Source organism: Orcinus orca, chromosome 5 (assembly GCF_937001465.1).
Source record: "Orcinus orca chromosome 5, mOrcOrc1.1, whole genome shotgun sequence".
Classification (NCBI taxonomy): Eukaryota; Metazoa; Chordata; class Mammalia; order Artiodactyla; family Delphinidae; genus Orcinus; species Orcinus orca.
The window spans coordinates 44,285,816-44,312,551 of NC_064563.1; the positions used below are offsets into that span (position 1 = coordinate 44,285,816).

Genomic DNA, 26,736 nt, shown 5'->3' on the forward strand with positions numbered 1-26,736 from the left:
TTCAGGAGCTGGTAAAAGTTTCAGGTGGTCAAGGATAAGAAATAGGGAGTGGTGCAGACTGTGGGAGATCTGGAGAATATAAAGGTCTTCAAATTTAAAAATATTTGAAACACTGGGCTCCCCAAACAAAACATGTCTCCAGGCCAAAATCTGTCAGCTGGACCATGGGTTATAGCCACTGTTCTAGACCATTACCTGGGCTACTCATTGCCATGCCACACGATTGGCAGACATTATCAAACCAACAGATCACTATTTCTTACCAAGCCTAGGTGAGCTCTCAGAATCCTTCTCAACATAATGTCATGAGCATTATTTCTGTATTGATTTTTCTCCCACCCTGTTCTCCAGTCTCAGTAAGACCATCACAACATTTGCCTTGCACATATTTGCAAAAACACATTAATTTATAAGTGAAGGGGGAGATATTTATCATATAAATGTGTAGTGTCATGGTACCCCTCTCTCTAACCCCCAACTGCCCACATTCAAACTTTTCTCTTTTGCATTCATTTTCAGCCATGTGTCACTTTTGTACTACTGGGACCTTGGGACTACAAGGTTACCCTTTCTTAAGGGAATCAAGATCTCATGGTGTCCTGTTGGAGTAAGAAGATTAGGGATCCCGGCAGGGGTAGACTGGGAAAGAGACAGGGTTATGTGGGGCATTGGAAACCAATGCCTGGCCCACTGATGATTGCCATGAGTAACATAACCTCTGAGTCCCAGTTTCCTCAGCTCCCAGTGAAGGTAATCACCTCCCCTTTGGCCACCTAATGATGTTACTGTGAGAATCAGATAATCTCATGAGTGTGTAAGGGTGTGTAAGGGCAAACTAAAAGAATTTTAACATTATTCTTTAATCGATTCCTCTTACAATTAATCACAAGGGAGTTATGGGAAGTCGATGGATAGGGTGGGCATACATGTCTGATGAGACCGTATGCTATGTTCTGATTAAGTTGTATAATTTTAAGATTTACCATTGAATATCCTGTTTTAAAGGTTTTCCAGGAAACCAGGAGAGCTTTCTTTGCAGGGAAGCATGTTTGGTAATAACAAACACAAAAACTGAGGTCAAACAAAGAAATGAAACCATTTTGCAGATTGAGTGTGTCATCCTATGCTACAATGAAACTTTCTCCTCTCCAGCCTCTGCCATTCTAACAAACCCTTACACACTCATGAATTCATGTGGTCCTCATAGTAGTATCATGAGGTGGTCTAAGAGGGGATGATTGCCCTCATTTGGAGCTGAGAAATCCAAGATTCAGAGAGGTGAAATCACTCATACCTGGTCATCAGTAGAGCCAGAAACGGGATGTGGGTTTTCTGATTCCCTGTATGACGCTGTCAATTTCCTTGTCTATCTCTATCTAAAACTATTTTTCAGTTCAGATTCTGAAAGGATGCCTGGAATGGGAAAGAAAAAAGGAATCAGAACATGGCCATTCTTTCCCATGTCTTCAGCTGAGACTGCACTCCCAGATTTCCACTGCCCTTAGCTTGCAAAGTCGTGCCCTGCTTTAATCATCTGTGTAAAGGTGGCCTTACCTGCAGCTAACCTGATGCCCTTCTGCTTTGCCCAAATGCAAGAAAGGATGGATTTACACTTAAATCAATATTTAATCTAATGTACCTCTCTTGATTCCATTTGTGAAATTGTGTGTAGATCTTGGATAAGAATGTAAGCCCATGAGCTGAATCAAAGCCATTTGAAAGACAGCTCCAGAAGGAGACATGGTCATACATGCAGAAGAGAGGACGTTTCCTTGATGAGAACCAGTGTATTTCCTTACCCTCCCCCCTTTTTATTAAAGATATGAAAAAGGAAGTCAATAATGATTTAATTGGGCCCTGTTGCAAATGAGGCTCAGGATTCCAATAGGACCAAAGACATTAGCAATAATGAAGAAAAATACCCTAATAACATGAGTAGGAATTCTTGTCAGTCATATATCATAATACTTCACAGGATATTTTCATTATTTGGAGGAGAAAAGGCCCATGTATGTCATTTTTCCAGATCATAAAATAAGAACTAAATGCATGATACCAGATGAAACTTAAACCCCAATATTACATTTTTTATGTAGAACCTGAAGTCTATGGCTATCTTTCAAAGTGTCCCCGTTTCAAAATGATTTGTCCAATGCCATTTTAGAGTGTGAATTTCAAACTAGAAATGGAATTCTCAGCCTGATCTTTAAGAAACAGGTTTAACTTCAATCTCCCAGTCTGGGAAATAAATTGTCTGTGGAGTGAAGATGGTGAGGTAAGTGAGCTTGAAGCATGAAGCAAGAATGAAAGGAGGAAAGAAGAGAAGAAAAAGGAAGAAAAGAGAACGAAAAGGAAGGGAATAGAAGAGGAGGGAAGGAAAGGGGAAAGAAGAGAGGGAAGAGCACACCTCTAGTGACCTGCAGGAATCAAAGCCTCTTCATAGTAAGCTTCTACATCTTTCTTATCAGCAAGATCAGACTCATTTTTTAAAATTTATTTATTTAATTTATTTATTATTTTTTTGGCTGTGTTGGGTCTTCGTTGCTGTGCGTGGGCTTTCTCTAGTTGCGGCAAGCAGGGGCTACTCTTCATTGCGGTGCACAGGCTTCTCATTGCGGTGGTTTCTCTTGTTGCGGAGCACGGACTCTAAGCGCGTAGACACCAGAAGTTGTGGCTCGTAGACTCAGTAGTTGTGGCTGACGGGCTCTAGAGCACAGGCTCAGTAGTTGTGGTGCACAGGCTTAGTTGCTCCGTGACATCTGGGATCGTCCCGGACCAGGGCTCTAACCCGTGGCCACTGCATTGGCAGGGGGATTCTTAACCACTGACTCCCAGGGAAGTCCCAGACTCATTTTTTAATGAACAGATTTCAAGGTTTCAAGTTCAGTGAATCAGCCTACTTATTTAAAAGTGTTTTCACCCTCCCTGTGCTAAAATGTCCCACATTCAGTAACGTTCTACCTGACCATTTGTTTGATTGACAGTAAAATCACAGTAAGGGGTTCATACCATAAATTCACAATTAAGTGGCTCTGTGAGGCATATGAAATGAGCAGCATTTCATCAGTGAATTCTATTACCCGCATCTAAGGATCAACAAAGTACCTCTAACTCCAGGATGCCTTTGGAAGCACTGATTATGTCAATAGGAAACTTTAGTTATATGCTTCTACATAGTTCTAAGAAGCAATGACATCATTCATAGCTAATGTTTTTAGTATTCCTCATGGTAACTAGGGCTTTGGAAGTCAAGTCAGATTTGGGACAAGAAGCACATTTTGATAACACATCTGTTACAAAGCATGAACTTTGGATTTCTATAGTGTTAAAATGCCCCCTCATAATCTCCTTCAGCTTCTTTCTCCAAAACCTCCTCAAATAGACATACAGTCAAAGCAGAAGCATGGTGCTTGCTTTGCAAATGCAGCTTCGAGCCAGCTGACTTTCACCCCTTCAATCCGATGGCCTCCTGTAAGACCATCTATAACAAAATTTTAGAGCCTTTACTGAAACAAAATCATTAAATTTGAAAACTTACAAAATGCCTAACTTTGCACATTTAATACTTTTATAATGGCTATGAGATTTTGAACTACTTTATTAAATCATTGTAATAAGCTGAGATTTTGCTATAAGCATACAATGAGGAACACTATCTTCTATCTGGAGGGTAACTTATAATACACATGGGTGGTCATTTGTTTGTACGTTAGTGGTTACACACTGCCACCCCTCTTAACCTTGATGACACTTGTCTGATTGTGTTAACGAGCAGGAGAGTGTTAGACAAAACCACTGTGGTCAAAATAACAGGGAGAGAAGATGGATAAACCACATGAAAATCATAGTTCTTCATCCACATCCTCTTTAAGAGCACACATTTCCACTGTGAATATCTGATAATGATAGTTACTTTGTCATTTTAGGTTTAACTAAGTAGACAGTCAGTTAGAAAGGCATGTTTCAATTGATCTTCATTGTAAGTTAGGTTATACCACTTCTTTTGTATTTATCTGACAATATTAAATCAATATTTTCTTTAAAATTCACATCCAAGAGTTTTTAGTTGACATCTGAATCCCTTCACAACTGTTCAAGCACCGAGTCAACACATGTTTATTGACCGAATAATCTGGTGCTGTGGAAGCTGCAAAGATAACACTGTCTGCCCTGAGAGAGTTCATAATCTAGCAGAGAAAATAAGATGTACATGGAGACCCATGATATAAAGCAGAATGTACTACCAGGAAGACATAAGCAAAGTGCCGTAAGAGCTGAGAAGAGGGTTTGACTGGAACCTGTCAGGAGGTGGATATCAGAGAAGGTTTGAGGAACAGGTGAGATTAGGGTGGGTACCAAAAAGAGGGTTAGATTTTGACCTCCAAATAAATTTACTTTTTTCTCCTTCCAGAAAAGAGAATCCCAGCTTTCATAATCTTACTGTGAAGATGATTATACAAAAAAGAAAAGTTCAAGAAAGTGAATCACATGGGCCAAATGGTCTGCACTGTGTGCAATTATTTCACCTAAATGCTCTCACTTCATTTTAGCCATGACGATAAAGCCAAAAAACAACCCTTGAAATAGCTCTTATAACAGATTTTGGTCCATTGCCAACGCAAGAGAAAATACAAAAATGCAGAAAGAAAGTTAGTACAGTATTAGATGCCAGAAGTTAAATTGCTAGAATTTAGCTCAGGGTTCTTATAAAACCAAGGTTTTCTCTATTTAGCTTTGTAAACCTTGCCACATGGAGCTGGCCTCTGAATCAAATTGGGGACAAAAATTACAACTGGGTTGCATCAGTGTAGGACCTATGAGTCAGTAGCTGCTTTTCTTCATCTTTTGCTGCTCATTCCAGTTAGAGACTCCCAACCCATTCTAAATACTTGCAGACCTCAAGACAGCCATTAGTGGAGCCAGCATGGGACCAAGATGGGAGCATTCACCTAGACAGGGAGTCAGGGCTCTGCTTTTCTGCCAGCTGGGTGACCCTGGACAAATAGGGTCTCATCTGTGAGCCTCAGTTTTCTCATCTGCACAATGCCATGCCTACATTAGAGGGTTGTTGTGAATGTCCAGTGACATAAGCCACAACGTGGAAGTGCTCTGTAAACTGTGAAGTGCTGCCTAAATATCAGTGAGTATCTGTGTCAGCACCATCAGCAGTGGTAGTTTGTTCCTGCCCCAAACAAGAAACCTCCCTCACTGAAGCAAAGCTCTTTTATTTTGTCATCAAATCCATCCTTTATGCTGCTGCTTCTTTGCTGTGTGACCTCAAAGATGCTATTAGACCTTCTTGAGCCTCATCTTTCTCATCTAGAAAGTGGGCATTATAGTTGTGTCTGCCCTATGTTAAAGGTTCACTATAGTAATTAAAGATGACAAAAGGTTGTGAAAGCAAATTGCAAACATAAATCATCTCATAAATATTCATTGTTATGCCCATATGGAGGCTCCAAGCCTGCATTCCTAACCCAGACCCCTTGGTTGAGTGCCTGATCCTTGCTCCTCTGGCCAGCTCCCTAGGTACAGCTCGTCACCTGCTCTGACCTTCAAGCCTTCGAGGCTTCTGCTCATCCTTCAAGCCTTGCTCGTCTCTCTGGTTCTAGTCCACTGAGTGCTGATCCAACACATGCCCCTACCCTGGAGTGTCCTGCTCTACCCTGCCCATCATTTCAGGAATCCTACTTCAGAATCAAACTACTTCTGCTCCGTGGCCCTGAACTTGAACTCAGTCAGGCTGCAATCTTTTCAGGTCTTGACAATTCCAGGCCTCTTTGCCCTGGGCTGGCAACTGCGTGTTGCTTAGACTTTCAGAATTCTCAGCCATTTTCATCTGACTTCATGCATGGAAGGTTCATAGAGCTCAGTGGTTCCCAACATTGGCTGCACACCAGAACCACGTGGGTGACATGAAAAATAAATAACAGTGCCTGGGCCCCACCGCCAAAGATTCTGATACAATAGGTCTGGAGTATAATTTGAGCATTAGGGTTTTTCGAAGTTACACCTGTAATTCTAATAGGTAGCCAAGGTTGAGAATCACTGATTTGGAGGTTGTTCTAGCTAAGTTGTAATCTGGGTTGGGAGTGAGGGCTGGCAACAAGCCACGTTTTACCTGCACTGGGGGTGGAGGCCAAAATCTACAACAGAGGTGAGTCCTAAGAGTGGCATGGACGTATTTACACTACCAAACGTAAAACAGATAGCTAGTGGGAAGCAGCCGCATAGCACAGGGAGATCAGCTGTGTGCTTTGTGACCACCTAGAGGGGTGGGATAGGGAGGGTGGGAGGGAGGGAGATGCAAGAGGGAAGAGATATGGGAGCATATGTAGATGTATAACTAATTCACTTTGTTATAGAGCAGAAACTAACACACCACTGTAAAGCAATTATACTCCAATAAAGATGTTTAAAAAAAAAAGAAGCAGCAGCAACGTGTTCAACACACACAATACCGGTCCTGAAGCCAAATCCCAGGGAGACTGATTCAAATGGCAACCTAGTCCAACAGGATCACTAGGGCTCAGGTAGCAGAACTCAGTAAAGAGGGGGATGGTGGTGGCAGGGCTAAATCTGCGTCTCCAGCTAGGCATTGTTTATATTCCATCCTGAGTTTGAGAAGATAGTGCCTTCATAGTTAAAGACAGTGAACATGGTATTTCCTATGGTAGACTAGAATAAAATTTTTATGGGCCTAAACGTAAGGTTTTAGCTTATTTTTATTTGTGCATAAGTTTGCACCCACTTTGGGCCCAGGAAGTCTTGGTGTTCCCCGTGTTCAGAGTCTTTAATAAAGAATCAGAGATGAAGGCAGCAAGAGCCTCAAAGGCCAACTTTTTCATTTTCCACTTGTGAAAACTGAGGCCCAGAGAGGACAACAGTTTGTCCAAGGTCACACAGCAGGAGGTGGAGTCTGGTGAAGAGTGGAGCTCACCATCCAGCAATGGGAGTGGGATCATGGGCTTTGTGTACCATGTGTTTAAATTGTGAAGGCACGAACTGTGTAGAAAATTATCTTAAAATGGATTATGCTGTTCATAAAATTTCTGACTGGTGCAGATGTATTTCAAATTCTTCCTTCACTTTGAGACTGTAAAGCAAGATACTTTAGTAAGAGAGGGGGCCCAGCAGGTGAAAGCCAGGTGCTTTCCACTTATTTTAAGGAGAAACAGAAGATAAAATGAATCTGAGTTTTTCCTTTGATTTTTTATTCAGTTAGCAAAAGAGAAACTAGTAAGAGCTTCTGATATCTTTGTTCTGTGATTTCTGGGGGAGTGTAATTAGCAGGGTGGGATGCATTTTTCACCTAAAGCTAAGGTATTGGTCTAAGGACTCATTGTAGTTGGATGCTGACTGCAGCAAATGTTTAATATTTCCACGTAGGTAAGCGTCAAGGCCATGCGTGAGCCACCAGAAGATGGCTTCCTGGAGGAGCTTGGCTAAACAGGAAGACAGACAAGGCAATCATAATAATGCCTGGCATTTCACTTTACAGTTTATAAAACACTTTAAGGCACTGTTATAGCCATGTCTTAGGAAAATATACAAATCAAGCAAGGGTCACAAAATAGGTAGAAAAAACTCAAGCTATTTTAAGAGAAGAAGAAAAAGACACTCTGTGAGTGCCCTGTGATTTGGAGATACCCATTTCTTAGGTGGCCAAACTAAAGTTCAGCAAGATCATGTGACTTGTCAAGGTGGCACAGAGTAACGATAATGAAAATGACCAACGTTCATATTTCCTATCCAGAGCCTATTTTTCTATCACAGCCCAGATGCCTCATGGCAAAGAAAAGTAGGCAGGGTTGAGAGTCCAGGAGGCCAGAGGTGGCAAGAATAGCACTAAAAAGTGGGTTTGGCACTCCCCAGTGACAGGACTGGCTGTGAGACACCCGAGCTCATAGGTAGTGAGGGAGGTAGAGGTAGGGCAGACATCCGGGACTGCAGTCAGCCTGGAGGCAGAGGTGCCATTAGAGTGAGTGTTTCTGGCTTGTCTATTTGCCCAGGTTGTACCAGCTGAGCTGAGCCTGTCTCTGAAATGACTGCTAGGATGTAGCTTCGACCTAATAAAATAACTTAATGGAATTTTTCACTCTGATCAGATGGTTTCAGGACCAGCTTAGGATGACTGATCACATTCCTTCGCTGCTCCCTCATCCTCCCTCCACTAGAGCTTGTTGGATTGGCTGGTGGCAGGATTTGAATGATGTTGCCTTACGGTTTGTGTCTCTGTTAAACTTGGATGAATATCGTGGGACTTAACATAAATTGTTTAACATAAAAAGTTTTTCTGTGCCTTTTCTCTATGTTGAGAGAATAGTAAGATAGAATAATGCACTTCATTTCAGAGAAAATCAGATAAATTGACCTTTTCATTTGTGTGGATACTGGAAGCTTTCATACTCTGAGTTGGAAAGATGAGCCCAGACTCATAACCAACTAAATGCTTCATTCCCCAGAAAAATCTCTGCACAAAAGTGATCTTATAGGAAATCTAAACTGTGCTCTCTCCATCCTGTGACGATTGTAATCTTTATTCACAATTAAAATGATATGTTTATACATCAATTAATACAAAGGCTCTAACAGAGAAAAATAAACCCTGTGTTTGTGAAAACAGGATAATTCTTTAGTGCAGACTCTGGTGTCTGACTCTCTGGGTTGGAATTTGACTCTGCCACTTACCATCTGTGTGTCTGTGATCAAGTTACTTAACCTCACTTTGCCTCAGTTCCCTTGTCTATAAAATATTAAATGTTAGTCAATTTATGTCAAGTGTTAGGGGGGCCTAGCACATGGTAAATACTCAACAAATTTAAGTTTATTATTGTTACATTATAATTTCCACATTCTAGATTATTTCAGTGGTCTCCTCACTTGTTTCTGTTTAGTTTCCCTTTTCCAGTTCCTTGCTTGCAAAACCCATTCTATATCTGGTTACTAAAATAGTCTTCCCAATGAATAGACTACATCATTCCCCTATCTAAACATTCACATTGAGAAGATCCTGTTACAAAAGAAAGTGGAGGGCTTCCCTGATGGTGCAGTGGTTGAGAGTCCGCCTGCCGATGCAGGGGACACGGCTTCGTGCCCCGGTCCGGGAAGATCCCACATGCCGCGGAGCGGCTGGGCCCGTGAGCCATGGCCGCTGAGCCTGCGCGTCGGGAGCCTGTGCTCGGCAGCGGGAGACGCCACAACAGTGAGAGGCCCGCGTACAGAAAAAAAAAAAAAAAAAGTGGAAAATGCTTTCACGTATTTTTCACATATAGTACATTACTAAATCAATATGCCTATGCATGTATAAACTTTCTGGATCACTGGGGCCAGGGTGGGGGAGGGGGAGAGGGCAGAAGAACACATGAAATTTTAGGAAAATTATTAATATGTATTCAGAATGAGATTAAGAGGATAACAGACTTCCACTTCATAAAATGATTCATTAAATTCTTGATGGGCACTTTTCTACCCAAAACCTGTTGGTCATTCTGACCTGGCCTTGGAAGTATCAAGGTATCAAAGAGTGAGAAGGCCATATTAGCCATTTTGAATGTGAGTGTATACTCATAAAAATAAGTAGAAAATTTTTAAAGATCATGATGTCTAATAAAAGGTTTTATAGAAGCACACAACCATACCAGGAAGAGTTGTTAAAAACAAAATAATGTTGTCTTTGCACAGTATATATTTATCGACCTAAATTTATATAATTAAAGTGGCAAAATAAAACCCTCAATATAATTATGATTTGGGATATTTTTGAAATAAGAATTTCTGCCAAAAGTTAAGTAAGCTTGTAGACACCACTGTTTCCTTTGTCTCTATAATAAATATATCACTTACACATGATATTTTTAGAATAAGAGATGATGAGAAATTCTGGAGTGGGTTCTGACAACCATGCCTGTAATTAGCTCAACTTTCTCATTAGGGGATGCTGCTTTTTAAAAAGTAGGAAATTGCCAAGAATAATAGCTTATCTAATTGAAGATCATTATAAACAAATTAGAAATTATTTGTGAGTTGTGCTAATAATGAATGTTAAATGTATGAAGTCATATCCTGGTGTAGAAATATGATGAATATCTGTCTTTCACATTCGTGGTAATTGTTGTTTTCTATTACGTATGTGTTGTTTCCATTTTTTTTATATGTATGTTATTTTGGGGATAGGGAAGTTGCATAATTGGTGTTGTGCTTTGGGAGAATTAATCTAGTAAGCAAGTATGAGTTGGTTGGATAAGCAAAGGAAGGTCTTGATGGGAGATCCTTTGATGAAGGGGAGGGAAGAGGCTGTAAAGAGAATGTTAAGTTTTATTAATATCTAACTTAAAATATCATGTATCAGGTGTTGGTTCAGCAGACTTGTATCATTAAGAAAAATATGAAATGTCAAAGGGAAGAATACATTGTTAAAGAATGCTAGCAAATATATATACTAAACCTCAAAATTGGCTTAACAATTAATAGAACTTTTGAGGATGTCTTCTATGTAGGGAATTTAAAGCACTTTATCATGATACAGTGTTCTAAAGAAATAATCCAGAAGAAACAAAAGGAAAAAATAATATTAAATCATCACGAGTTGTTATCATGGAAACGTGTCCATCCGTGTGACTCTGTGACACTGATCCAGCGACACCCCTCTTTTCCTCCCCAGTGGTGGTCCTTTCTCAGGAACAGATGGCCAAACCTACCTCACATGCATCCTTCTCCTGAAAAAGATTCACTTTCTTCCCAGACCTCCCTCTGACCCCCAAGTACACTCCCATGAGTATGAGTTCAGCTACATCCTCCCCAAGCCAAAAGAGGAGTACAGCCCAGGAAGGCAATCTCATGAAGTGTGCTAGGTATCAGAAGGTGTCACAAGAATGACACCTGGGATTTTTTTCTTCTCTGGCTCCTGGAAGCGAAGAATAAATCAGTAACTGGACTCAGCATAGGTGATTGTCAAAAGTTATACATTTAGTTCAGCCTCATAACAGATGAACTGACTTAAAAAAAAAAAAGAGTTAATGGTTTGGGATGGTTGTAATAGCTCCTTGTAATAGATAGTAAAAGAGCTTTGTGGATTGAAGCCAAACTTACCTTCAGTGGAAAAGCACAGGAAGGTAATTGCTCAGAGAATATATACACCAAAGAAGAAGAGGTCATGACATTTTATCATGATAAATGATGGTGAAAAGCCATTCGGGAATTAATCTTTAATCCATAAGGGCTAGAAAGCTGAGGGAGAGAAAAGTAAAACTATTCTTTTATCTGGCTTTGGAATGAAGAACCAAAATCCCAGGGGAGCTCAATTTTCCCTGGAAAACGCAGGCATTTCCCTGAAATTGTGCTCTGATGAAAAAAAAGAGCTTTTAAAAAAATACACTTTAACATACATCTTAATGTGTACTTCTGTATTGTTATTGAATACCTTTATGCTATTTCTGTTATTGTTCTAACCTTTGGCATCTAAAATTACACATATATTTGACAATTCAAAGAGGATAATTGTAAGTTTCTCTTCTCTCCTTTTTTTATTATGCAAAATGTAGTGAAGACACATTTTCTGTTGCTGCAAACATAGTATCAATCATTTTTGCTGTTCCTACATATTCTACCACCTTACTAGTCCCGTGCTTCTGATTGCTGCTGTCCCAGGTGCTTTGTCTCCAGGGCCTAGTCATGGTTTTATAATGCTGGGATCAAAGCTCAGTGATTTAACTGCAGCCATTTTAAGGTTATGGCCCAGAAAATACTAATCAAAAAAGTTAATAAAATGAATAAAATGGAAGTTGAGAGGAGCATTTCTTAGTCTTGCTCTTCCAGGCTACCTGCTCAAAATGCTATCAGTGTTTATTCATTGGACAAACATTACCAAGTACCTACTGTGGGGCTGGAGATAAGAGATGTGAACAACATAGTCCTTTCCTGAAATAGTTTACACACAACTAAGTACAGTAGGTTGACCTCTGAACAAGTTATAATACTATGTGAAAAGTGCTATATAACAAAAAAGTGACAAAGCTGTATCACATGAGAATATTTCAGTGCAAATGACACAAAGTGAAACTAAAACTCAGGGTATCCCAAAGAGCAAAGCTAATTTATCGGCTCACATAACTAAAACAGATATTTCTGATCCAAGGTGAGAATGCATCCAGCAGCTCAAAGTATATAGCAAAGGTCATGGCTTCTCTTTCTGCTCTGCCTTCCACAATACAGGTATGTTGTGAGCTGAATTATGTCTCCCCAAAATTCTTATGTTGAAGTCCTAACCCCCAGTACCTAGAATGTGACTGTTTTTGGAGATAGGGTCTTTAAAGAGGGGATTAAGTTAAAATAAGGTCATATGGGTGAGTCCTATCCAATCAAACTGGTGTCCTTTTAAGAAGAGGAAATTAGGACACAGACATATAGAGAGGGAAGGCCATGTGAAGATGCAGGGAGAAGACAGCCGTATACAAGTCAAAGAGAGAGGCCACAGAAGAAATCAGCTCTGCTGACGCCTTGATCTCATATTTCTAGTCCAGATGGTGATAAAGTAAACTTCTGTTGATAAGCCACCCAGTCAACTGTACTTTGTTACAGCAACCGTAGCAAAGTAGTACAAGATACCTTTGCAAGCCCCGTGGTGGTTCCCCATCAACTCTTGGCACCATTCTTGGGCTTGCAGTATACCATCAGCAATGCCAGACTTCACAACTTCTCACAACATCTTCCAAGTGTAGCAAGAGGAAGCTTGTAGTAGCTCTCCACAATTTTTAGGATTCTTACTCTCTCCTATGCCTTTGTCTGAACAGTTGGTATGCCTGGAGATGGGATCCATGGATTGGCCTAAGCCAACCAGGACCCACCCCTGAGGATGAGTGGGGTCATATCCATCCAAACCACATAAGGTAAAGTCCCCAAAGGAAAATTTAGGTATGTTAGTGAGGGACAGATATGGAGATAACCAACAAAGATTCAAAGAAAGGGAACAAATAAATCCACCTAGGAAAGCTAAGCAAAAGGAACCCCAAGGGGGATTAGGATGGATCGTGAAGAATTAATAGATATTCACTTGGTAGAGAAGGGCTCAAAGGACAGTCCAGACAAAGGACACAGCCTCTGTGAGGAGACAGAAGGCACAAAAGGGCCTGTTGTATTTGGTAGGGTGATCAACTTGTCCCAGTTTGCCTTAGTCCCAGGCAAACAGGTATAGTTTGCCCAAGATGATATCTATTTCAAAACAGAAGCCCTACATCCCAGGACCCCCTCAGTCCTGGAAAAGCCGGGATGGTTGGTCACTATATGTTTGGGGAAGTTATGAGCAAGGTTTATGGGGCAAAGTGTCTGGAGATAATATTGGACTGTTTGGCTGAGACTCATTGGGAAGGGGTTTTCATGCACACTAGTTTGAACTAGAGAGAAAATCTGTAGTTTTCCTTTGCCATGTTGAAAAAGCAAGCTGTAGGACATTATTCCACAGAGCGTAAAGGGACTCTATGTTCATAGTATGAATTTCATGGACATTTTGCAATTTGACCGATTTGGGGAAGTTCATGGGACTTGAGGGCTGTATAGCATTTGGGAACAGCAGAAAGTTCCAGGCCACCTTTTCTGACTCAGAAGCACTGATTCCTGGGGTCAAAGGTCAGCACTCTGCTAGGCATATCGTGAGGCTCCATAAATACTACTTGATTCTTGGTTAACAAGCTTACCTTTGTAACTGGGATTCTCTCTTTGCCTTCAACTACTCATTCTGTGTCCCTGTCTCTTAAAACTCTCTCTCTCTCTTTTTTTAAACTTCTTCATACCTTCATTTTCCAACTGCCCACCTGGGGATTCAAACTCATTATATCAACCACTAACTGCTCATCTTCCCTCCAATGTTACTTCTTTTGTCCATTGCTTTACCTCTGCTGAGAATGCTACCATTCTCCCAGTCACCCAATCCCACGCTATGGAATACACTGCAGCCACTGAAAAGAAAGGGCTGGAATGAACAAAGTGACAAGCAATGGATATTTGGAAGGATCCCATATTTGTAAAAATAATATATATGTATTTTTACATATATGAAAATATATAGGAAAAGTGTCCAGGAATTAATACACCAAACTTAACAGTTATTAACTGGAGGATGTCTGGTGGGAAACTGGGAGGGGGGATTCTTTTACTTTTTATTTTATATACATCTCTATTGTTTAAATGTTTATAGAATTAGCTTATGTAACTATTTTCCAAATAAAGATAATATGCATTCATTGTAGAAAATTTCAATTGCAGATAAACATAAAGAGCAATAAGAAAACCACCTGAAATTTCACCACCAGAGGTACCACTGTTAGCAGTCTGGATAGCAGCCTACCAGCCCTACCCCGGGCCCCTGTGCTGATGTAGATACTGAAACCACAGAATTGGGTCTTCCCTCCTGCCAGAGACCAACAGTATGTTACAAAACCCTCCTATCACTTGCACATCTGCAGGGTCTCTGGAACCTGTCACCCTCCATTTCCACTGCCATCACCCTTGTTGAGCTCTTATTAACTCACCCCTGCTCTGTAGCTATAGCCTCCTAAGGGGTTCCCACTCCTTTCCTCTCTCCCTCCTTGCATCCAGTCTCCGCACAGCCTCCAGATCAACCATCCTAAAACCTGGCTCTGATCTGTTTCAAAAACCTTCAGTGGCTCCCCATAGCCTATAAAAGAAATGCCAAACTCCATGATCTGAATTGAAACTAAACTTTTCATTGTTCCCTTAGGAACTCTTCTTCTTCTCATTTCTAGTTCAATGGTTTCCTCTAACAGGAATACCGTGTCACTCAAGCATTTTCAGCCATTATAATTCCCCTCCTCCAGGTACTTGCACAATTGTGAGAAAATGATTCCACGAGGATGTTCATTGTAGTCAAGTCTATGATAGGGAAAAATTAAAGCCAACTCTAATGTCCACCAGTAAGGGGCTGATTAAATAAATTATAGTACACACAGTTTTCCAGTTCTGCTGTTAAAATGATATAGGTATAGCTTATTATACAGACGTGGGGAAAAGTCTACAGAATATTACCAATGAAAAAAGTAGGTCATACAGCAGTTTATAAATAATGATTTTTTAAAGCACACATCAAATAATAACAGAGGTGGTAGAATTTTGATTTGTCTTGTCTTCTTGGTACTTTTCTGTTTAATTTGAATGTTTATAAACACAACCACAATTATAGAAGTTACCATTTATTGAGGGTTATTTGCCAAGTACTATGCCTGGTGTTTTACATAAAATAATTCATTTAGTTCTTACAACCAAACTTTGAGAAGGTTATCATCACCCTCCTATTATAGAAGAGTAAACTGAGGGTCAGGGGACTGAAGAGATGTTCCCAGGGTTACACCGTTAGTGAGAAACAGAGCTAGGATGTAAACTTCTGTCTTTCTGACTCCAAAGACAATACTTATAGACATTATGTTACATAATAATGAAGTACCATTTTTACAAAAAGAATGAAGTTACTAAAATATGTTCTCCCAGTCTTATATGGTCACATTCAATTGCTCTGCTCCTCAAAACCTTCCCTTATCCCCATATCCAGAAGTGTGACATGGTAGGAAGATGAGAATAGAGTGAGAAACATATCAGAAATACATATAATGGTTTTCATTTTTCAGTATAAATAGCATCATTCTGTATATTATATTATTTTATGAATATATCTGGTTGTTTATACCTAAAAGTGCATCCCAGGCATCTTCCCATGACTGTACATATCAATCATCCTTGACACATTTGCTAACAGTTTCATAGTAATCACTTGTATGGAGGTGCTATAATCATTTACCTGCCCCCACCCCACGGACAGTCATTTAGGCTTATAAATTTTACTGTTATAAACAGTACCAGAATGAGCACCCTCATTTAAATCTATGTCTATACACATGTGAGATTGCTTTTGCAAGATAGAGTCCCAGAAAAAGACTTACGAGGTCAAAAACTATGTTTTTTTTTTTTCTTTTCTTTTCCTGTATCAGAATTCCAAAAAGTTTTAGCTGTGCTAAGTGAATCTGATCTAGGAACCAGCTGGTTGGACTCTTGTGGCCTCGATTCCCCACTCACAGCCTCCCCAGGTGTTGGCAACTGTCTGCACACTGCTAATTCCACCATCTCCAAACTGACTTGTAGAGAAAAAGCTCACTGCACTGTGAATTGCCTGACTTGTGGTGAAGTGTTGGTCACCAAGTTGCTGTGTGACCCTGAGGGATAAATGATGCTTCTGGTGACTTCTATTTCCTTTTCTGTAAATAAGATCCTTCCAGCTCTAGCAGTCAGTGCTTCTTAACTCTAAAGACAAGAATAACAGTTTGTTATTCTGACTTCTTAGATTTTGAAAAATAACATACATACCATAAAGCATTATCTTGCCTCATTGAAAGTTCAAACGATATGGTGATAAGACCATATTAAAAGCATTCATAAAGGTCCATGGTAAAGAGTTCATTATGGTTCGTTAAATCCCCTCATGCTTTTATCCACTTTAGTTACTGTATTTCCTGTAAATGGGATTTATGCCAGGGCCACGTTAACACCATTTCCCATTCTGCTGTGCTATTACCCACTGGGCTTGAATCAATTGAATGAAAGAGACCTTTTCGAGTGTATTGATTTTCATTTATCCAAACTCATCTGTTTGCTTTGCTGCATGCTCGTACATAGAAGAGGGCACAGCTAACCTTCTCTATGGTGTTGCTTTTCCCCCCTAAGCATTTAATACTAGAATATACATATGATAAACACTGGTATAAGAACTGCAGAATATTCACTGGAAATACGGTTTTCCAGTGATCATATAAGGGCTTGGCTCTCTTTCTCATGTCAAAAAGAACACTGCCTAAAGCAAAACACTGCAGCCTTTCTTCCTGCATGAAAGCAGCCCCCTTCACTCTCTCAGCCCCTAGCGACTCAGTCCAGGGATCCTGCCCTCCTCTCCCCAGAAATAAGGAATGTTGTCAGGACAGTGATTCTTCTAAATGTAAAATTTTGTTCACTGTCAGGAAGCAGAGTATTCTACTGCTGCCCTGAAAAGAAACACTCTTGTTTCTTTGGTCAGAGATCAAACCGAAATCTGAACAAAAAGAAGTGTGCAGTAGAGAAACACTTTAAATGTAAGTTTTAAGGTCCTTTTCCTACACTCCTAGCTTGATGTGTTTGTGTTTTGTGTGTTTGCTGTGTTGTGATTTCGTGTGACAGAGAGAGACACACAAAGAGGGAGAAAACATTCATTTTGACCCACAGTTAGGATTTTGGAAGTGGAAAGCATTTTAATAATTTTGATTGAATTGTTGTGTTGTTATTCACTGGATAATGTGTGTCTGTCTGGTGTGGGATTAACTGAGATGTCCTAGACTTATAGTAAATAGATTTTGACTTCTGCTCAGGTAAATGCTAAAATTTATCTAGCCGGGGGAATAAATATTGGCTAAGGCAAAGCCAACATCCATATTTCCTCTGAGTTGCAATAAATATTTCTATACATCGAAATAAGATTTTATGTTAGAGCTAATGATTAAACATTATCCAAGGCCACAGCAGACACTAAAGTTATCAGGCTAATTCTAAGGCATCTTGCTTTTATATTTAATGCTATAAAGAACAATCACTGTTGGTTTAAGCAAGATCTGATGATAGATTTTGGCATAAATCAGGTTAAGCCTGAGTCCTTATTGTGAAATAGAAGGTAAAAGAAATTCATTTATGAAAAGCTTGAGTTACTTAAATATATCAATGAGCAGGCATTACTGACATAAAATGAACAGTTAACTTTAACAAAAGTTTAAATATGACACTAATTAGTAATTGAGCTAATTTTTCCCCTCATTTTCATATCATGTTCAGTGTCATAAAATTTTTGAGAGATTGTTTACAGAAACAGTTTTTTAGAAAAAAATTTTTGCTTTCAAAAATAACTATATCTTTTTTTTTTTTTTTTTTTTTGCGGTACACGGACCTCTCACTGTTGTGGCCTCTGCCGTTGCGGAGCACAGGCTCCGGACTCACAGGCTCAGCGGCCATGGCTCACGGGCCCAGCCGCTCCGCGGCATGTGGGATCTTCCCGGACCGGGGCATGAACCCGTGTCCCCTGCATCAGCAGGCGGACTCTCAACCACTGCGCCACCAGGGAAGCCCCAAAATAACTATATCTTAATAAGTCAAAACTATCTGACTGTCACTTGGTTAGGAACTAGGAACAGTATAGAGATACAGCTTCAAGGAGATTACAACCTAAATGAGGAAAACAATAGATACATGCAAATACAGTATTGTGGAGCTGTTAAAAACACGAGCTTTGGAATCTTAATGAGTTTGATTTCCAGCTCTGTCACTGTGACCTCAACAAGATTTTCGGAGCCTTAGTTTCCTACTGTATAAAAATGGGATAATAAATCTGATCTCATCGGATCATGGTAAGAATGAAGAGTCTGTAAAGCACTGAAAAGGTGCCTGGCAAGAAGAGAGCCCTCCAGAAGTGGTAGCTTAATGATGTATTGTTTAAGTGACAGATGAAAACACGCATGGAGGCGAGTCAAGGAGGTACGCAATTACTGAATTTTAATGAAACAGAATATTTTTGCCTTAATTTCACAGAAGAAAGCTCTTATAGGTGGGTTGCATTGTCAGTCAACTCTTCAAGGAAGAGGTAGGATTTGAACTTGAGGTTGTCAAAGAAATAGGGTTTTTTTTAGTTGATATATAAAACTAAAAGTAATGAGCACTACAACTACCTATAAAATAAGTCAGCTATTCAGCCATGGCCCCAACCACATCCTCCTTAATTTTCTCTTCTTGATTAATTGTCATATTAACATTTCCTCCAGGTTTTTCTAATATTTTTCAACCATTTCTTCTCGGTCTCTTTTGTTAGCACTTCTTCTGCCTGTTTTATTTCCCTCGATGAAAAATAACTTTAAATAATAAGTAAACAAAATAAAATAAGAAAAAGGAAAATTACCAGAAGTCTCATCTTCCAGTTAATATATAACCTTCTGTCAATATTTTGGTGAAGGTCCTTCTAAACCTTTATGTATCTCTCTTTCTGTCTCCCTATTCTTGCACACGTGTGTGCATGTGCACGCACACACACACATACACCTATCTAGTATGTAGATAAGATCATACTGTACATGCTTTTTGTAATTTCAGTTTTTCTTTGAAAAAATATGCAACATGCCATAAATATCTTCCCATGTCAAAGAACAACTTCTTTATATTTAAATGGGTTTAGCACATTTTATTGTATACATGTTTATCAACACAATTTAATAAACTCCTTAATGACATTTTAGCTGTTTGCAGTTTTTCTCTATTAAAAAAAAAGTGCTACAGTGACCATCCTTGTACGTTCATTTTGGCCCACATAGGATGATCTCTTCAAGAAAAATTCCTAGAAGTGGAATAGCGGGATCGAGTAATACATGCACATTTACAATTTTGGTATTTAGAACCAGAAATGACACATAAAATTACCACATTTTGTCTTAGAAGACTTTTTAAAATTATTTTTTAATTGAAGTATAGTTTATTTACAATGTTGTGTTAGTTCCAGTTGTACAGCAAAGTGATTCAGATATATATATATGTATATATATATATAATTTTTCAGATCCTTTTCCCATACGGTTATTATAAAATATTGAGTATAGTTCCCTGTGCTATACAGTAGGTCCTTGTTGTTTATCTATTTTATGTATAGTAGTGTGTTTATGTTACTCCCAAACATAGAAAACAAACTTATGATTACCAAAGGAGAAAGGTGGGGTGGAGGGATAAATTAGGAATTTGGGAGTAACAGAAAACTTTTTTGAAAGAACTTTCCCCAATCTTAATTTTCATGAATAAATAACACAAGTATCCTTTTAAAATTAATGTTCAAAACTAAAATTTTAAACGTAGGAATACATAATTAGAAATAGTTATGTGTAAGTCTACATAGAGCAATGTCTTAACAATAGGAAAAATTATGGAGAGGGAAAAAATTATCAAATTGGTTTTGTTGTAAGAAGTGTTGCCAATTAAGCTAATCAACCTTTTTCTTTTAAATGCCTGACTTCACAACTAAATTGACTTTCTAGCACAATTGTCTGACATTTCGATGAGTTATTGTGGTGTGTTGAACTGTACTGATCACTGGAAGTCTCTTGTATAGAGAACTTGTATGCTAGTAGCATTTTAATCCAGTCTATGCAGTTCTCTCCTCTCATTTCTTCTAAGACTATAGTGAATAACTTATGCTTTTAGTGATCTGTTATCTTGTTGTCATATTTATGTAAGAAGCTTCCCATCAACATGACCTCAGTTGTTTCAAGTGTGGCTGCTTATTGCAAAGTGTTTGGTTTCTTGACCTATCAGTACTAGTTGATTTTGCTGAATTTGGTTTATTTGTCAGAATCTATGTCACTTTTTAAATTTAATTCTTAGTTTTATCATAGTAGACTGGATTTGATGATTCTGTCCTATTGGATTATGTCCCTCTGTATGACAATCTAATACTTAAATCCTGTAATTTCCTTATATCATTTAAAAAATTTTAGAACTAGAAAAATCCTGATCTATCGTTTCCCAAAGTTTGTCCCTCAAGGTATATATGCCCCCAGATAATAATACAAAAAAGGAATATAAATGAGCAGATATAAATTAATTTGGGAAATCCTGGGATAAATAGCAGGTCTTTTTACTGAAGGATAGTCATGAACCCACAGGTGCTAAAATCCTATATTATATGCAACCATTCACAGACTGTTTTGACCTTGAAATTCATTTTTATAAAGTACCCATTATAAAGTGCCCATTAAAAGTGTTATTTGTGTCACTAGTTACGCAAGCACAGATTTAATCCAATCTCCTCAATTTACATATGAGGAAACAGGTTCAGAAAGATTAAATAACCTCAGTAGTCTAAAGAAAAATAAACTTTTTATTTAAAAATAAATTAAAATAATAAAATTATTTTAAATTAGTTGCAGTCATTGCATGCTAAATATGCACTGTCAATAGAGAAATACTGAGCACTTTTGTTAAAGAATACAGCATTCTTAATAACTCTATCCATTCATAAACAAGACCAATTTTAAAACTGCAACCTCTGGGAGCCAATATTATTGGAAAGACATTCAATGTTAAATCAAAATATGAAAATATAAATTATTACATACATAAAACACGAACAAAAAGGTAAAAGGGGAGAATTTAAAATCCCACATGTCTTGGAGGTTATGGAAGAAATTTTCACACATTGAGGTATGGGGAAGTCATCCTGGCTTATACATTATTTAACTTAAATCTTATGCTAACTAGAACAGTGTGTTTTGTGGCCTGTCAAACATGCATTGTACATTTTCTTTAACCATTAAAGAAATGAATGCATTTAAAAATCAAATTGGAGTAACTGTGGTTCAGGCATCCGAAATGGAGCTGGATGGCCATTGTGGATGCAGTTTCAGATATGTTTCTGCATCCCCGAGAACCTGAATTTTCTGAACTGTATCAGACTCAAGGACACCACCAACCATTCTCAAAACAGTAACTGCTAGCAGCTGCCAGCTGTAACCTTATGGTCTCAAGGACTCCCCTTGTAACTATGCAACCATTTTGGACCCCAGCCAATCCTTGTTTAACAAGGCCCGTTACTTCTTGCTAGCTCTAATTATAATTCTTGACAAACAACTTATATAATTTTCCAGTTTTTGCCTTTATACAGTTCCCCCTTTTTGTAATCTGGTGAAACCCAATTCAAGTGCTTCTTGAATCTGTGTCTCCTGGGCTATAGTCCTCAGTTTGGCTCAAATAAAACTCTTTTCTATTCCTATTACAGATTGTTTATTGATTATTTCCATGAACAGAGGTAAAAAGGAATATGTATGATAGAAAAAAAACAAGCTGAATTGGAATTATAGTACTGTCATTTATTAGCTGTGTGACATTGGGAAATTTCCTAATTTCTCTGAGCTTCTATCTTCTCATTTAGTACCAATAATACTCTCCTGGCAAGGAGTTGTGAGAATATAATGAGATAGTTAACATCAAAATTGACAGTACTCATTCAACAAGTATTTATTTATTTCCTTTCTTGAGGATGGAAATGTGCACGAGCAGGCAGGCCTTAGAGGCAGGCTGCCATGAGCAAAGGGGAACAGGCAAGTTGGGGAAAATGGCATCTTGAAAAAGCCAGGAGTTTTATTAAATAAATATCTCTTGTTCAAAACAAGCTGAAAAAGCTTCTGATGGAGACCCTGATTAACACTTTCATATATTCAAAGAGCAGAGAGTCAAATAATAATGCAACATGACCAAGTAGGTTTTATTCTAGTACTGCAAGGATAATTCAATATAATGGAATATTTACATATAATCAAATTGTTAAATATGAAAATCTACATGACCATCAATGCAGCAAATGAATTTGATAAAACTTAATACCATCCTTCCTAAAAATATTTAAAATAGTATTAAAAAGATAATATTATAAACTACTAGTTAATATTACATTTAATCAGGAACTACGAGCATTATTTTTTATTAAAATTAGAAACAAAACAAAAATCTTTATGGTCACCATTATTGCATTGAACAAGATTTCCAAAGTAATGTTAAATCAAAGGCATGAAACAGAAATAGCAGTTTTATACAATGGAAAAGAAGAGAAAAGTGGCATGACTATGTACATAGACAACTCAAAGATGTAAGCAAACAACCACTTGACATGATAAATAATTCAGACAAGTAGCTGAATACAAGATGAACATAAAAAATCAATGATATTTCTATATTCTGGCAATAACTATTTGAAAGTATCATTTTAAAATATCTTGTTCACATTAGCAACAGAATTGTAATGTGCCCAATAATAACCTTAGGTTAAAAATGTATATCCTATTTGAAGAAAACTACACACACACACACACACACAGAGTAAAATAAGAGTTTGAGAAACAGAAGAGCCATGAACTATTTATTTTCCTGGTTGACAAGACTAAATACCAAAAGATGTCCTTTACCTCCCCCTTAAATATACATATATATCAATAATATAGAGCTATTTTTAGATATATAGATATAATTTAATCCTGATCAAATTTCTGATAGGATTCTTGTTAGAACTGAAAATTATTTTTTGAAAATTCAACTGGCAGTTGAAAAACCTAGGATGCAAAAACCTAGGATGCAAATGTTTGTTGAAATGTGATTCATAATTGCCAAAAGCTGTACATAGCCCAAACGTCTATCAGCTGGTGAATGGATAAACAGATTGTGGTACTTCCATATAATGTGAATACTACTCACTAAGAAAAAAGGATGAAGTACTGATGTATGGAGCAAAACAGAAGAATCTCAATAGCTTATGCTAAGATAAAGAAGTCAGACTCAAAAAGTTGACCGAATATATGATTTCATTTATATGGCATTCTGGGAAAAGACAAAACTATAGGGAAAGATATCAAACCAGTGATTGCCTAGGGCTGGGGAGAAGAAATTGACTACAAAATGGCACAAGAAAACTTTTGGGGATGGTACTGGTTATATAACTATGTAAGTTTGTGCAGATTTATAGTACTACATACCTAGAAAGGGTCAGTTTTACTGTATGTAAACTATACTTAAGTAAACAACAAAGCAAAACATACACACATACTTTAAAAAAAGGTGAGCTATTAAAAGTCCCTCCTGGAAAGGAGTTGTTTGCCTCTACTCCTCTAAGACGTTAAAATGTATTTGAAAGAAAAGCATAAAAGCAGTGGCTTGTTTATGGGAGGATAGACAGATCACTGGTAGAGACCATATGAGCACGAAGTCAGTCCCACTGTACGTGATCATTAAAGACTGGGTAAAAAGAGGTCCCTCCAAAATAATGGGTGGGGAAGAGAAAGATTCTTCAGTGAACTGTTGTAAAATACTAACTGGTGAACACTTTCTCAGTTTAGATTTATACTTCACGTACCATAATATAAGTTTCATTACAAAATCAGCATCAAATCTTTAAAAATTAAATCATTTGCCAAGACTCTAAAACATTTAGAAATATTATAAATAGATCACAAAAATAGATCCAACTGTCTAGACATATATTCTCATATAAATTAAGTTTAAAAAAGAAAAACAATGAGTAAAAGAAGGTATTAAATAGAGCAAGAGTTATATGTTTGCAATCCTACAATACAGTATAATTAATAAGAAAAAATATTAAAACTGCAATAGATAATTGGGTAAAATCATTACATTACATTACAAAAAGTAGATATAACTATCAAACCAAACTTATGAAAATATTTTAATATAATAAATAGAAAAATGCACATTGTTTTGATGATCGCATGCTATTCTTTTATGTGTTCAATAACATTGATGAGTTCTTTTCTTGCTGCTGATGGTAGAAATGTGTGCATCCCATCAGAAAGATACTTCTGAAGTATAAAAGCATCCCCTCTTATGGTCATTTTTTACCTTATTAATATTTCAAATAAAGGAAAACAATATTTAGTTAAAGATATTCATTGCGGCATTATTTATAACAATAAGAAAGTGAAATCAATTTAATGTTAACCCTTGTAATAGATAGACCAGTAAGCAGTCATTACAATTTTAATTATGCTAACAATAAAACAGCATGGCAAGCAATTATTATGATCTTAAATGAAACAAGAATCATACACATTGTACATATGTTATCCACTCAACTACGATTTTAGAGTCATGCAGTAGAGAAAAAAGACAGAAAATACTGCTTAAGGGTAACAGCAAATGCTTATACAGCTCCCACCATGCCAGGCAGTACTCTAAAATCTTTATGTGCATTTGCTGGTTGAATCCTCACAACTCCATGACTTCCATTTTGTCAGTTAGGAATTTGTGCTACGGAGAGGTTAGGTAACTTGTTCAAAGTCACACAGTTATTTAGTGCAATTGCTGGAATTTGAACACAGGCCATCTCTTACCTATTATCCTATAGTGCAATGTGCTGAAATAAAATGGATGTTAGTTGTGTTAGGCTGTAGTTGTGTTAATACTACCTGTGGCATTTATTTTCCAATCCTTTTGTAATATTCTTTTATTTTTTAATCATGAGATTGGCGTGAGCTTTAATTAATTTTTATTTATATTTGCTGTGTTGGGTCTTCGTTTTTCTGTGCGAGGGCTTTCTCTGGTTGTAGCAAGCTGGGGCCACTCTTCATCGCGGTGCGCGGGCCTCTCACTATTGCGGCCTCTCTTGTTACAGAGCCCAGGCTCCAGACGCGCAGGCTCAGTAGTTGTGGCTCACGGGCCTAATTGCTCCGCGGCATGTGGGATCTTCCCAGACCAGGGCTCGAACCCGTGTCCCCTGCATCGGCAGGCAGACTCTCAACCACTGCGCCAACCAGGGAAGCCCCCTGTAGTATTCTTAATGAAACATGCACTTTAGAAATGTTTGTGTGGGAGGCATTTAAAGGCTTCAGGGGGAGGGATGGAAAGCATGAAGGGGAATGAAGGAATCACAACCACCAGTCTACACCAACAGAAACTGCCCACGGGCTACAAGTCTAAGGGATCCAGCTGTCCTTCTGACCTGACCAGCAAGGAAGCCAGTGTGTGCTCTGCGCGAGTATAGTGGGGTAGGGGAACAGGAAGGGTAATCCTGCTTTTAGATTGTGTCTCCCTCTGAAATCAGTTAAGATTCAATGAAAGAATCAAGTATATCCTGTGGAATTACGTAGTGGGTTGTGATGCATTTGGGTCAAATGTCTTACTTTGTCATCTAAATATAAAGCACGTTTTCTTTTTTTGGCAGAAAAGCCAGCAATTCCTGTAATAAAAGTTACCCTGGAGGATGTGTAAGAATAAGCTTAGAAAAACATGAATTTAAAAAATCATAAAGAATTACTTGTAGCTATAGTTGTTGATCATGAGGATTAGGTTTGACAGAAAAATAAATCCTCTGGGAAATCCTATTAATTCTTAAAAGCAAATTTTGCTACACCCTGTACAATTGTTGCGGTATGTCTGATGCTGAAAACCTATTTTTATTGAATTTAGGAAACAGAGGTTTCAAATGCCCTGAAATCCACCCTACAGGAAATGTGACTATAAGACTCTAAACATGCAGACAAAATAAGAAACAAGGGCTTCCCTGGTGGTGCAGTGGTTGAGAGTCCGCCTGCCGGTGCAGGGGACACGGGTTCATGTCCCGGTCCGGGAAGATCCCACATGCACTGGAGCAGCTGGGCCCGTGAGCCATGGCCGCTGAGCCTGCGAGTCCGGAGCCTGTGCTCCGCAACGGGAGAGGCCACAACAGTGAGAGGCCCATGTACTGCAAAGAAAAAAAAAAGAAAAAAGAAATCCTAGAGATGGGAGCCCAGCAAACTGTGTTTTGAAAAGCCCTGCAGGTGATTCTTAGGTACTCTAAGTGTGAGAGCCACCTGCATGTAAATTATTTCCTTTTTTTAAAAAAATGTCTGTTAGGTGTTGTAGGCCAGATGTAGATCTAAGAAGATCACAAAAGAGTGCACTTAGTAATCTAGTTCTTACATATTCAGTAACTAAGTTTATCAGATAAAATACAAGATGTCCAGTTATATTTGAATTTCAGGTAAACGACAAGCTTTTTTAGTATGTCTCATACAATACTGAGGACATAGTTCTAGTAAAAAATATTATTGTTTATTTGAAATTCAAATTTGACTGGGAGTTCTGTATTTTTATTCGCTAAATCTGGCAACCCCATCACCAGCACCATCCCGTTTTTCTACA

At 38.3% G+C, this 26,736-nt stretch overlaps 1 protein-coding gene across 2 annotated transcripts in view; it reads left to right on the plus strand.

Moving 5' to 3' along the window:
• The window catches only part of SCHIP1 (schwannomin interacting protein 1), a 575,059-nt gene that overhangs the window by 158,244 nt on the left and 390,079 nt on the right, over positions 1-26,736 (plus strand). The window lies entirely within an intron of this gene.